Source organism: Simochromis diagramma, unplaced genomic scaffold, assembly GCF_900408965.1.
Source record: "Simochromis diagramma unplaced genomic scaffold, fSimDia1.1 OVJJ01000205.1, whole genome shotgun sequence".
Taxonomy (NCBI): Eukaryota; Metazoa; Chordata; class Actinopteri; order Cichliformes; family Cichlidae; genus Simochromis; species Simochromis diagramma.
The window spans coordinates 14,683,811-14,696,520 of NW_024386782.1; the positions used below are offsets into that span (position 1 = coordinate 14,683,811).

General features: G+C 40.8%; 1 long non-coding RNA gene across 1 annotated transcript; it reads right to left on the reverse strand.

The window, feature by feature from the left end:
- Nucleotides 1–8,959: 8,959 nt before the first annotated feature.
- LOC120727673 lies at nucleotides 8,960–11,745 on the reverse strand. The gene is made up of 3 exons (XR_005694578.1): nucleotides 11,374–11,745; nucleotides 10,727–11,058; nucleotides 8,960–10,482 (listed from the first exon to the last, which is right to left on the reverse strand). It is a non-coding gene; the product is annotated as an uncharacterized LOC120727673 (long non-coding RNA).
- Nucleotides 11,746–12,710: the final 965 nt, after the last annotated feature.

Here is a 12,710-nt window from a genome sequence, read left to right on the forward strand (position 1 = left end):
ATATGTTCTGGACACTCGGGTAAAGATAGGGGCTGAGCTGTCAACTGATCACCACCTGGTGGTGAGTTGGATCAGGTGGCGGGGGAGGACGCTGGACAGACCTGGTGCACCTAAACGCATAGTGAGGGTGTGCTGGGAACGTCTAGCAGAGGCCCCAGTCCGCGAGATCTTCAACGCACACCTCCGGCAGAGCTTCAACAGCATTCCGAGGGAGACTGGGGACATTGAGTCCGAATGGACCATGTTCAGCGTCTCCATTGCCGAAGCTGCTGCATTGAGCTGCGGCCGCAAGGTGGTTGGTGCCTGCCGTGGTGGTAATCCCCGAACCAAATGGTGGACACCAGAGGTGAAGGGAGCCACCAGGCTGAAGAAGGAGTCCTATCGGGCTTGGTTAGCCTGTGGGACTCCGGAGGCAGCCGACAGGTATCGACAGGCCAAGCGGAATGCGGCTCGGGCAGTGGCTGAAGCAAAAACTCGGGTGTGGGAGGAGTTCGGCGAGGCCATGGAAAAAGACTTTCGGACTGCCTCGAAGAGATTCTGGCAAACCGTCAGGCGTCTCAGGAGGGGAAAGTGGTGCTCTACCTGCACTGTGTATAGTGACTGAGAAAATTGTCAGGCGGTGGAAGGAATACTTCGAGGACCTCCTTAATCCCACTGACATGTCTTCCGAGGAGGAAGCAGAGTCTGGGGATGAGGGGAATGACCCACCAATTTCCGGGGGCGAGGTCACTGAGGCAGTTAAACAACTCCTTGGTGGCAGAGCCCCTGGTGTTGATGAGGTCCGCCCCGAGTTCCTGAAGGCTCTGGACGTTGTAGGGCTGTCCTGGTTGACACGCCTCTGCAATGTTGCGTGGAGATCAGGGGCAGTACCTGTGGACTGGCAGACCGGGGTGGTGGTCCCCATCTTTAAGAAGGGGGACCGGAGGGTGTGTTCCAACTACAGGGGGATCACACTCCTCAGCCTCCCTGGGAAAGTCTATGCCAGGGTGCTGGAAAGGAGAGTTCGTCCGCTAGTCGAACCTCGGATACAGGAGAAACAATGCGGTTTTCATCCTGGTCGCGGAACACTGGACCAGCTCTTTATCCTCTCGAGGATACTTGAGGGTGCATGGGAGTTTGCCCAACCAGTCTACATGTGTTTTGTGGACTTGGAGAAGGCATTCGACCGTGTCCCTCGGGGTGTCCTGTGGGAGGTGTTGCGGGAGTATGGGGTGTCTGGCCCATTGCTACGGGCCATTCGATCCCTATACAACCGTTGTAAGAGCTTGGTTCGCATTGCCGGCAATAAGTCGGACTCGTTCCCGGTGGGTGATGGGCTCCGCCAGGGCTGCCCTTTGTCTCCGGTTCTGTTCATAATTTTTATGGACAGGATTTCTAGGCACAGCCAAGTGGCGGAGGGCTTTCGCTTTGGTGGCCTCAGAATCTCATCTCTGATTTTTGCGGATGATGTGGTTCTGTTGGCTTCATCGGGTGAGGGCCTCCAGCTCGCACTGGAACGGTTCACAGCCGAGTGTGAAGCAGCGGGAATGAGGATCAGCACCTCCAAATCTGAGGCCATGGTTCTCAGCCGGAAAAGGGTGGAGTGCCCACTCTGGGTCGGGGATGAGTTCCTGCCCCAAGTGGAGGAGTTCAAGTATCTCGGGGTCTTGTTCGTGAGTGATGGGAGAAGGGAGCCGGAGATCGACAGACGGATTGGGGCTGCAGCTGCAGTAATGCAGACGCTGCACCAGTCCGTCGTGATGAAGAGGGAGCTGAGTGTAAAAGCGAAGCTCTCAATTTACCGGTCGATCTACGTCCCTACCCTCACCTATGGCCACGAGCTGTGGGTAGTGACCGAAAGAACGAGATCGCGGATACAAGCGGCAGAAATGAGCTTCCTCCGAAGGGTGGCTGGCCTCTCCCTTAGAGATAGGGTGAGAAGTTCGGCCATCCGGGAGGGGCTCAGAGTAGAGCCGCTGCTGCTCCACATCGAAAGGAGCCAGCCGAGGTGGTTCGGGCATCTGACAAGGATGCCCCCTGGGCACCTCCTGGGTGAGGTGTTCCAGGCATGTCCCACCGGGAGGAGGCCCCGGGGCAGACCCAGGACACGCTGGAGAGATTATATCTCTCGGCTGGCCTGGGAACGCCTTGGTGTTCCCCCGGATAAGCTGGAGGAGGTGGCTGGGGAGAGGGAGGTCTGGGCCTCTTTGCTTAGGCTGCTGCCCCCGCGACCCGGCTTCGGATAAAGCGGATGAAGATGGATGGATGGATGGATGGTCCCCATAAGGAGAATCATGTGCTAACGGCTGTCTAAATGACTCGGGTAAAGTTTGTAGCATGCATGCTTGTTGTTTTTGTCTGCTTCCACTTGTCTTTGCACTAGGATGATGTCGGCGTAAATGTGCAGTCATATTCGTTGTGTTCCCACTAGTGCTTTCAGGTTAATCTCGTTGAAATGACCTTAACGCCACAACACGGCAAATTTCCGTTAACGAGCTACCCCTGATGGCCCCGTGCATGGGGCTAGACGGCCAACACGTTAACAAGCTAACTGCGCTAACACACTAGTTCCCACCCATGTAATTGAGCATTGCGTGGCACATCCAACATACTGTTTTACTTTAGCCCATGACACGTTTACCTTCAGGGTCATACGTCACATGAAAACCAAAATAGTTCCAAACGCCAGATCTGAATGAGGGTGGGGGAGGTTCAATTTGCCATGTTGCAAGGAGAGCTTAACTTCTGTCTGCTAGCTTGCCCTGCGCTCTTCTTTCTGACGATGCTGTCTGTGTTGAGCGCTCAGTGGATCTCAGTCGAACGCAGATTCACTGAGCGCTCAACACAGACAGCATAATCAGAAGGAAAGTTGATAAAATAAATTACAAATTTTGTATTGTTCGATACATATGCGTACCGAACCGAAAGCACTGTATCGAACGGTTCAATATTGATACGAATATCGTTGCACCCCTAATATATATATATCTCAAGTAACTTGAAAAATAACTTAAAAGAAGCTTAAAAAAACCCTGAATTCATAATTACAGCTCAAGGTTTAGGGTGAAAAGGAAATATTAACAGAGCCTGTGGTAAAAAGTGAGCAAATTGATATCTGGCTTGACACAACTAGCTGTAATAAGTGCTTTATAGGTTGTTTTTTTTTATCTTGAAAGGGATAAAGGTCAGTTAAACAGGAGCACATGCTGCTTTGCGATCAATAGACCGAGCGTTTTTTTAAAAAGTGGGACATACTGAGCTCATTGAGTTAATAGATGATTAAGCAGACCTACTGGAACATCTGTTGGGCCTCTCGATTGAGTCACTGCTCATTCTTTTCTTAGCTTTTGTCCTGTTAACGCTTTGTTTCAAAGATGACATCTTCAGGGTCGCTGCACAGTCGTGTGTGAATGGATGGAAAGGCATTCATTCTCATGTGCTGAAAGGTTTTGAGCTGCATTCCACCCAAACGATACAAGCAAGCAGAGCATTTACTAAACCGTGCTCTGTGTGTGTGTGCGTGGCCTGAGACACACAGGCTTTTGTTTGGGCATTCCCTTCCTTCGGATCCTCAAATAGCCTACCTGGAAAACAATCAGCGAAATTAATCAGAATCAGAATACTTTATTGATCCCTGGGGGAAATTATTTTTTTTTACAGTGCTCCATTATAAACCAACATAAACCAACATTAAGACAAGACAGACAATACGCTAACTAAAAATAGTACAATATATACATATATATATATATACATAAGTCACTCATAAATAAATAGCTGGAAAAGAAATGTGTAGTTGTAGCAGTAACCAGTGTGTTAAGTGGATGCGTTGTACAGGGAGATGGCCACAGGCAGGAAAGATTTCCTGTGTCGTTCAGTGGTGCTTTTCGGTAATCTCAGTCTCTCACTGAACGTGCTCCTGTGACTGACCAGCATGTCATGGAGTGGGTGGGAGGTGTTATCCAACATTGTCTTTATCTTGGACAGCATCCGCCTCTCCGACACCACCTTGAGGGAGTCCAGCTCCATCCCCACAACATTACTGGCCTTACGGATTAGTTTACTATTTTATCTAGTAAAATTGGCATCTGCGAATAACTGGAACCAAAGCTAAAAATAATCCTCCCAGTCTATTTTCACCTAACCGCTCTAAACACAGTCACAAACCTCACTTGTTATTCTGTGGCTTTCATATTTTGATTGCTCTCTGAAATCCGTGCAGATCTGGACTCGAGCTGTAAAAAGAACGACAGATTTTCACATCCTCTCTGGACCTCGAGCCTGAAAAAGCCGACAACCCACAGACTAGATAAAATAGTGCTGACCATTGCATCTTTTCCTGCCTTTGCATAAACCACATGTTTTCTGCTTTATATGAACATTTTTGTGTAGCAGTTACTACTAATCATGAGTTTTTTGGTTCCCAATATAGTGTTTGTAAAGCCTCATTGGCTTATCATTTTAAAGGAAAGTGATAAGAATTTTTTTTAAATTCTGCTCTTTGCATCTTATCTTGCATCTTATAGCATGAACTGGAGTAATAAATCCCACACATCTGGTTGGCTGCCTATACACTCCCACGCTAGAGTAAATCCCAGAAATATATCACGTGGGAGCCATCGAGCTTTCACTTAACACTCTTGTCCCTTTTTTAATTTCTAATTTAAATAAAAGTTTTAGTGTATTGAATCATTAGTTAATTTTATCGGGTCTAAAGCATGTAATGTTTTCACCATGCAGAGTTGCGTCTGTGTGTAACTGCAACAAACTGTTGAGTCATTTGCTTTAGCAACAACAACCACAGAGAAAAGTTTGGGTGCCGTGTCTGTCTGTCCGTCCGTGGTAACATGTTTTCAAAGCACACTTTGTCTACACTGAAAAAAATGCAATAGGGTGGTTGTTGAATTTGCATAGAATTACTTCATATATCCACCATGACTAATTTAAATTTCACATCTAAACATATTTTTGTATTTTAATTTTCACATATTCTTTAAGAATATTCATTCTTTTAGAACAAATCATGTTGAAAAGAAACAAGTTAGTCGTGTTTTATCCTCAAGCTCCGCCCCCTGGAAAGGAAAAATCGGCTGCACTGTCCGCCATTTTTGTCTCTCGCTTTGGAAAATCTACTACCATCTGGAGTTTTACACTTGAAGGTAAATAAGATTTTAAAGCTAACACACCAGTGAGAAAGAGTGTAGACCCTTTATATATGTGGACTTTTTCTGGGGTGTTGTTATTTTACAGGTATGTGGGCTGTTTATCGAAAACCATGAAAGGCTAATGTTAGGCTCCAGTTAGCTAATGGTAACCGAAATTATGCGATAAGCAAATTAGTAATTAACATATATAATGTGAGTTAATATTGTTTGTATATTCTTTCAGTCTAAACTAACAGACTATTAAAAACTTGCATCGGTGTCTGTAGTAAGTGGTGGTACCTGCAGTGTCTTAACCATTAAACAAGCTAATGTAGGGCCGGGATATGACTAGTTTGTTGAAACATGTCTGCTGCCAATGTGACTGCTCACACATGGTAACATTACCAGCACATAGCCACAGCCGCTATAAACATGCTGAAAGGTCAATCTAGCTTCTGTAGTCAGCAGCTGGAAGACTCAACACAGACCCAAGATTCAGTCTAACGGTTATCTAAATGTTGTGTGTCCTGTTTGTAAGCCCAGAAAAAGAAATTAAATAAAATGACGACCTTGAGCTTCAAGCTAATGTAAGCGTAATGGTATAGCATAAAGCGACTAATGCAATGATGAGGTTGTTAAATTAGTAAAAATACAGTAAATATATCCAACATGAATCATTTATCTTTTTGGTCTAAACATAATTAAGTCTCACGCCTTTCACTTGTTTTAGAAGGATGTTCAGTCTTTTAAAACCAGTCATATCAAAATAACAGAAAATAGTTATGTTTTCTGTTGAAACTCCACCCCCAGGGTGTGTTCTGCGAGGGAAAATTCACTGTGGCGGTCCGCCATTTTTTGTCTTCGCTTCGTTTACGTTTGGTGCTGAGCTTTACTTTGTCGAGGTAAACTGAAAACTACATGTTTGAGAGGAAACGAAGAGAACATCCATTAGATGGGGAAGTTTTTCTCACGAATTGCCGTTGAGCAACATAATGTAAAAAACAAGTCATTCCTTAAGTTAACTAACGATAATGCTAGCTTAAGCTGCGGGACAATATTATGTGCATTAGCTTTTTTTCAGTGTGTGCCCAGTCACATTCGCTTGTTTTTTTCTCAGTGAATACAGACTAACAAACTTGTGTCCATTTAGTTAACTGTTGTACCTAAAATGTTTTAGTTAAACAGTTAAATAAACTAGTTTGCCATGGGGTGGGCTCTGTGTGTGTGTGTGTGTGTGTGTGTTATTTCATGTTCTGGGGCAGTGAATGTAATGTACTGATAACATGTTAAAGACACACAAAAACCCAACAAATTATTTTAACTGATTTATAGAGAGACTGAGAGGAGGACTTAAAGAGATAAAAATAATGACAATATAAATATGTTAAATTTATTTTTTCTGTATCGATATATGGTGCTTATCCCTGCTGAAGGGCAGATTGGTGTTGCTTCAGAACAATTTTCTAGCGCTGTTACGTAGAGGTGTTACAGTTAAGGTTTTAATAACATTATTTTATTTACTAGTGAAGATTTGCATATGTTATCTCACATTCTGTAAGGTAAATTTTCTGGAAAGGTCAAATTAACTAATTTAACTAAGTATTAATGAAAGACCTTGATGTGTATATGACAATAATAGATGTAGTTTCTGGGTCATTTGGCAGAACTGCAAAATGGCCAGAAGGAGGCAACTGCTGTGGTTGCAAACAGGCTTTGGCTGGTATGGAAGTAAGGGCAACTATGGAACTGCTCAGCAACATGGGACCCATAGCTAATAAATAGTAATATGACAAAAAATAACAACTTTGTGTGGATGTAACCTTGTGAGATTTGAGATTTTTACAGCATTTTTATGTGACAACTTCTCTTTTTAGATAAATGCAGAGTTTAAGCGCATTACCACCATGCCACTGCAGTCCAGATTACTCTCGCAGATAGATGTGCTATCTGACAAACTAATAACGGTCTTCAAAAGGCGAGGAGGACAAATAGGAAGAAGACTGCAGAGCATTCTGGAGCCCACGGCCCAGGTAAGAAAAAAATTTATTTGTGTATACACTTTAGGGAAAATAATAATTTTAACAAAATGCTGCTTGTCACTCTATGCCAGGAGTATGTTGAAAATCACCTGGGATTTTCACAATTTACCATGGGTGCGTTTTTTTTTTTTTTTTTTTTTTTTTTTTTTTTTTTTTACCTGCATTAGAACTATGTGTGGAGTTCATAGTTGAACACCTCTCTATGCTCTGACAGTATTCTGCTTCTTCGCATGGAGATTTCATTTCATGCATTACCTTTTTAAGCATTCTGAAGACTCAAATCACATGCTGTAATGAATCCATTTTTGTTCACCTAATGTGTTAATGTTAACATTTTTTGGAATAGTGACACAGATTAAAATAAGATTTGGTATAATGTTCTTTGACCAGTGTTCTGTTTAATTAAATTTTGGAATTCTGCATTTTCTAGGCCACAGATGAAGCCATTATCCAACGATCTAATAAGGAAACAACCATGGGAATTTACATCATAAAGTCAAGAGATGCCAATGGAAGCCCTGAGGACATCGGGATAGTCCTTGAAGGCCAGAGAGTCTGGCAGGATTTGGATAACTATACCCTAGCAGCTGCAATGCTGTTTGGACTAATGTACACTTTGAACCTCACCTACCCACTGAAAAAGTATACCTTCGAGGTATTATAGAAACTGGTTATGGAGCTCAAAAGGAACAGCCTTTCAAAGAAGGCCCAGGTTTTCAGGACCAGACTGTACGATTGAACAGTTTTCCAGTTATGATGTGGGAACAACATGTTTACCTCTTCGAATATGTACCATCCTTTCTTTTAAGCCAGCACTGGTAAAGTTGCAGTACATAGTGAAACTTATTTTTCTGGCACTTTTCAACTTGGGGCCTTTATTACTGCAGTTTTCACTTTTCAAGCCATGGCTCTTTTAAAAAAAATTCAAACTTTGAATGTCCATTTTTCTCAATGGAAATGGTGCCTTGCACCAATTTCACCAGTTTGCAATTTTTTTCCCAAGGTGCACCACTACAAAAAGATTGCATCGTCTAGTGTAGTGATTGTGATGTTTAGTGATAGAAGCAAGCCAATACTAATCAGTTTAGGTCTCTTGGTTTTGTGCCTGTGGGTTATAATGTTATTTTAAGTCTCTTCTTTGTGTCATTTTAATAATTACACCCCTGTTGCCATATTACCTTATGGCTCTTACATTTAAAAAACTATTTTTTTACATAAGCGCGATGTCATAAGGCCCCACTATGTTGAATTCAGCTTACAGAAGATAACTTTGAGGAATGTTGTGGAATATTTTTCAAGAGATGCATTGTACAAATATGACTCATGTATATTTTGGAAGCCTGAATTGAAAGTCCATTGTTACAACTGTGTAGTATTTTCAAAAATACAGGTCATTGTTCAAAAATGTTTTGCTTATTTCTTTGATTGAAGAGAAAGTGTACAGTACATACAGTAAGATCAGCCTTAATTTAGTTTTATTTATTGAACACTCAATTATATATTATATTATATATTAGAAATTTGTTATAAAATAAAATAAGCTTACCATAAAATAATCTTGTCAATATAACACATAGTAGTCCAATACAATTAACACAAAAAGTTCATGTCTGATAAACAAGTGGTTTCTATAAATATTTGACCGGAATGAAAAACATAACAACAACATAACAAAGTCATGTTCATGTTACCAGAAAAATGTGTGCAGGTATAACATAAAAAACTAAGGTTAACCAAACATAACTTAATTTCGTGCAACCGATTACAATATTTTTTTTTACGTTTATCCCACTGATTATTTTTTTCAGTGTAGGGTAAATATATTATGATATCATGTCCGTGATATGAAAAATGATTGGTCTCTCCGCTGGTTGCTATTCCATAACAAGATGACCTTTAGTTTAAATTGCTGCTGAATTTTATGATGACTTGGTCAGCAAAATAGTTTTCCTTATTCAAACAGGAAAAAAATTCAGAGAAACCACTGCAACCTGTGTTTGGCCAGGGGTGTCAAACTGAAGTCCTGGGGGCCAGAATTGGCGCGTCCAAGACTCCAATCCAGCCCCACTGGAAAATGTGAAGGAGAGCATTGATTTTGGACTTCTCACTGTATTTTTGTTGGTTTTACAGCTTTAACTACTGATAGAGACCTCCCCCATGGCCATTTAGACTGAACTAAAAGTAATTAAGTTATAGAAAAACAATTAATTGATAGAAATTGGGAGCATTTTTATAGTGGGTCCACAATAAAAAAACAAACAAACAAACAAACAAAAACAACAAAACTAAAAATAAATGACTTTGCTTTATTATTGCAGGACAGTCTTTGCAATAATCTGCCAGAACCTTTTCGGTAATTTTACACATTTATTTCTTCATGTTAGTATATTTTTTTCTTTACTCCAGCAGAAAAACTGAGATGTACTGTTGAAACTGCACTTCATTTTTTCTCATATGAAGATATCTCAAAGATTCAGTGTGTAGTTAAACGTTTTTGCACAAAAAGGGGAATTCCAAAGATATGTGTGTCCATATCCATATCTGTAGTTTGATTTTTAAAACCTTGGATTTATTTTGGACGCATTGTTTAGCAAAATACTAAAAACATAACATGATGTCAATATTTACGCAAGTTAAATGTTTCTAGATTTGATTTAGGACCAAGTGAAGAATTTCCAGTGAGAGAAAAAGGACAATACTGAACACACACGACTCACAAAACCTCAGATAGACTGCCCACACTTCTCTCCAAAGGTCAAAGTAAAGCCTCATCTGTAACTACAAGAGAACACCATAAAACAATCTAATCTAATCACTAACTTGATTACCTTGGACTGCTGTCAAAATTTGTACAGTGTTTTCCAGCGTGGTTGTGATATGAGATGTGCCAATAATAGTAGCAATCAAAGATGTGTAACATAGATAATCGTACCAGGAGGGAGTGGATTAAATTTAAAAAAAAAAAAAAAGGTTTGTTACTCTCCTCCAAAATGGGAGATAACAGATAACACTGACATGTTGCTACCATCCAGTAATTTCTGTTTACAGTCAGTCTGTATCAAAAAGCAGCAGTAGCAGTATGCTGACTTTTAGCTGTACATCGTTATACAAAAACAGAGACAGAAATCAAAAGAGACAGCTTGCTGCATACAACAACTGGAGCAAAATGCGCAGGCCTTTCTACAAATGTGTCCCGTGATTAATCTGGCAAAACGTACACGTCTTCTTCTTGACAGTCATGTGATTGGTCATTAATGTATATGGCCTCATCTATGACGTCGCACTGCAGGTACACGTCGTCATCAGATTCAATTGGGAACCTTTGAAAAAACAGTAAATGTGATGGAAAACAGTCTCGTTAGGTAAACTGTGAAAGTCTTTGGGTTTCTGTATTTGTCTATATCACAACAGGATTGTGCAAAATGGGGAAACTGACACACACACACACATCGTTTCTTAATCCACTTCCGTCCGTTGCTTTTGAGCTTCTGCAGTTTCATAAGTGTTCCAAGAAATACATTTTATGAAAATCTACACGTAGAAAAAACAGTTAATGCAGCTCACCTGCTTTGGTTTGAAGCTTCCATGCTGTAGCCACAAGTTTGAGGTTTCAGGTTTTCATAGATAGAAGATTGTCCTATTGACTGCTCTTGAATCATACCAGTATATTCATGGGAATCTCCTTGTGGGGTCTCTGAGTGATCCTCCTTTTCTTGCGCTGTTCTTTGTCTAAACGGCATCACATTGGCGATTATACCGTAGAATTTATAAATGATTACACCAACTATGATCGCAAGCAGCAAAAAGAAGACCCCAAGCCCGACTCCTAGATTTGTAGAAGAGTTGGAACTGTCGCTGACTGTGTTATTTCCTCCTGTGCCATTGGTATACATGGTCTGCAATTATAGATAAAGAAACAAAATGGTTCAAAAAGCATGGCTGAAACAATAATGTGATAATCTGTCAAACTACAGCACAAGACAGTGTTTAGCAGTATAGCTGAGATGGAAAGTTAAAGGTTGATTCTAAACTAGAGACCTTCCACTGTTAAAATGTAACATTATAAATATATGATTAAGAATACAAGTTTAAAAAACACAATAAAATGGATTAAAATGAACAAAACAGTCAAAGTTGACATGTTAAATCAATATGATTATGTAAGCCAAGTCAAGCAGCAGAGGTTAAGTCAATAAAAACACTCATGTTACCTTGAAGTGCTGCTTCAGTGTTGTGGGTCAAGGTCTGCGGCGTGAGCGTAATCATGTAGCTCATCATAAGCACCGTTCGCTAGCTTTGTTGAAGTTCCCTTTATTGAAATCATGGAACTGAGCAAAAGAGACGAAACTAGAATATTTCCTGTAAAAGCTCAGGCTGAAAATAGATAGCTGCTGACAAGAGCTTAAAAAAAGTGTGATAGTAAACTTTGTGACTCAACAGGCAAACACTCTTCCTGCTTCTACTGAAGTACATCCAACTTTAGCTTCACTTGGTTGGTTATGACCAATATTGTTTTTTGAACAGCAGAGAATTTAGGTTAAATTGATACTTCTTTCTTTCTCTTTCCAAAAAGTCTCAGATTCACCCAACAGAAAAGTCTTTTTTGTGTGATTCAACTTATCAGAGAAAAACAACTTTAACTTTTTTGCTCCCTTTTCTCTCAGATGTAAACCCTTCAAGCTGTGTTGATAAGGGATTCTCATGATGCCGTTAAAGTGAAACTGTGCTACCAGCACACTCTCTAACAGACATAAACAGGATCAGATATAAAACTACCACTTGGTTCAACAGGACCTTTGCCTCCCCCTGCTGTCAGTCTTAGTCTCCACATACAGAACCCGCTCATGCTTCATAACCTCTGCACTTTAATTCTGTCTGTGGATATTTGACCATACACCTTAATAACTTGTGAATTAATGACGCTTCGTTAAGCTTCTGCTGCTACTTTGCCACTATCTGAACCAAATCAACTGGAAGATCCTTTATTTGTCTCTGTCGACCAACAAAAGTCACGCTGCCTTAAAAAACTCTGTTGAAACACTTTCTCACACCACTTACAAGTTTAAATTTGCGTTCTTGAATCAGCACAAACACTTGGAACAACACAGTGTTCCTAGCGTTGCCTTTGCAGTGCCTTACATGACAATTTACTCTCTTTAAGGGCGCAAAGCTGTGCTTGTGACAAGGATTTAAAAATGGCAATGTTTATCTGAGTCAGTCTCAAAAACTATCCGATTACTTTTGTGTTACCCAGAGGAAGAAACATATTAACATTTGTGACCTGCAGAGGAGGGAAGTAACAAAGTACAAATACTTTGTTAGTGTACTTAAGTTGACTTTTCAGGTATCTGTACTTGAGTAGTACTTTTACTCCCTACAATTTTAAACTAATATCTGGACTTTCTACTCCTTACATTTTCAAAACACACTCGTTATTTTTGGTTTTAAGGCATTTGAGGGGTCACTGGCCCCTCAAACATCAAGCCTAAAAAGTAACACATGAAAATCCTTTTTGTTTATTAGTCACCAGAGGATAGAAAGAGACCAA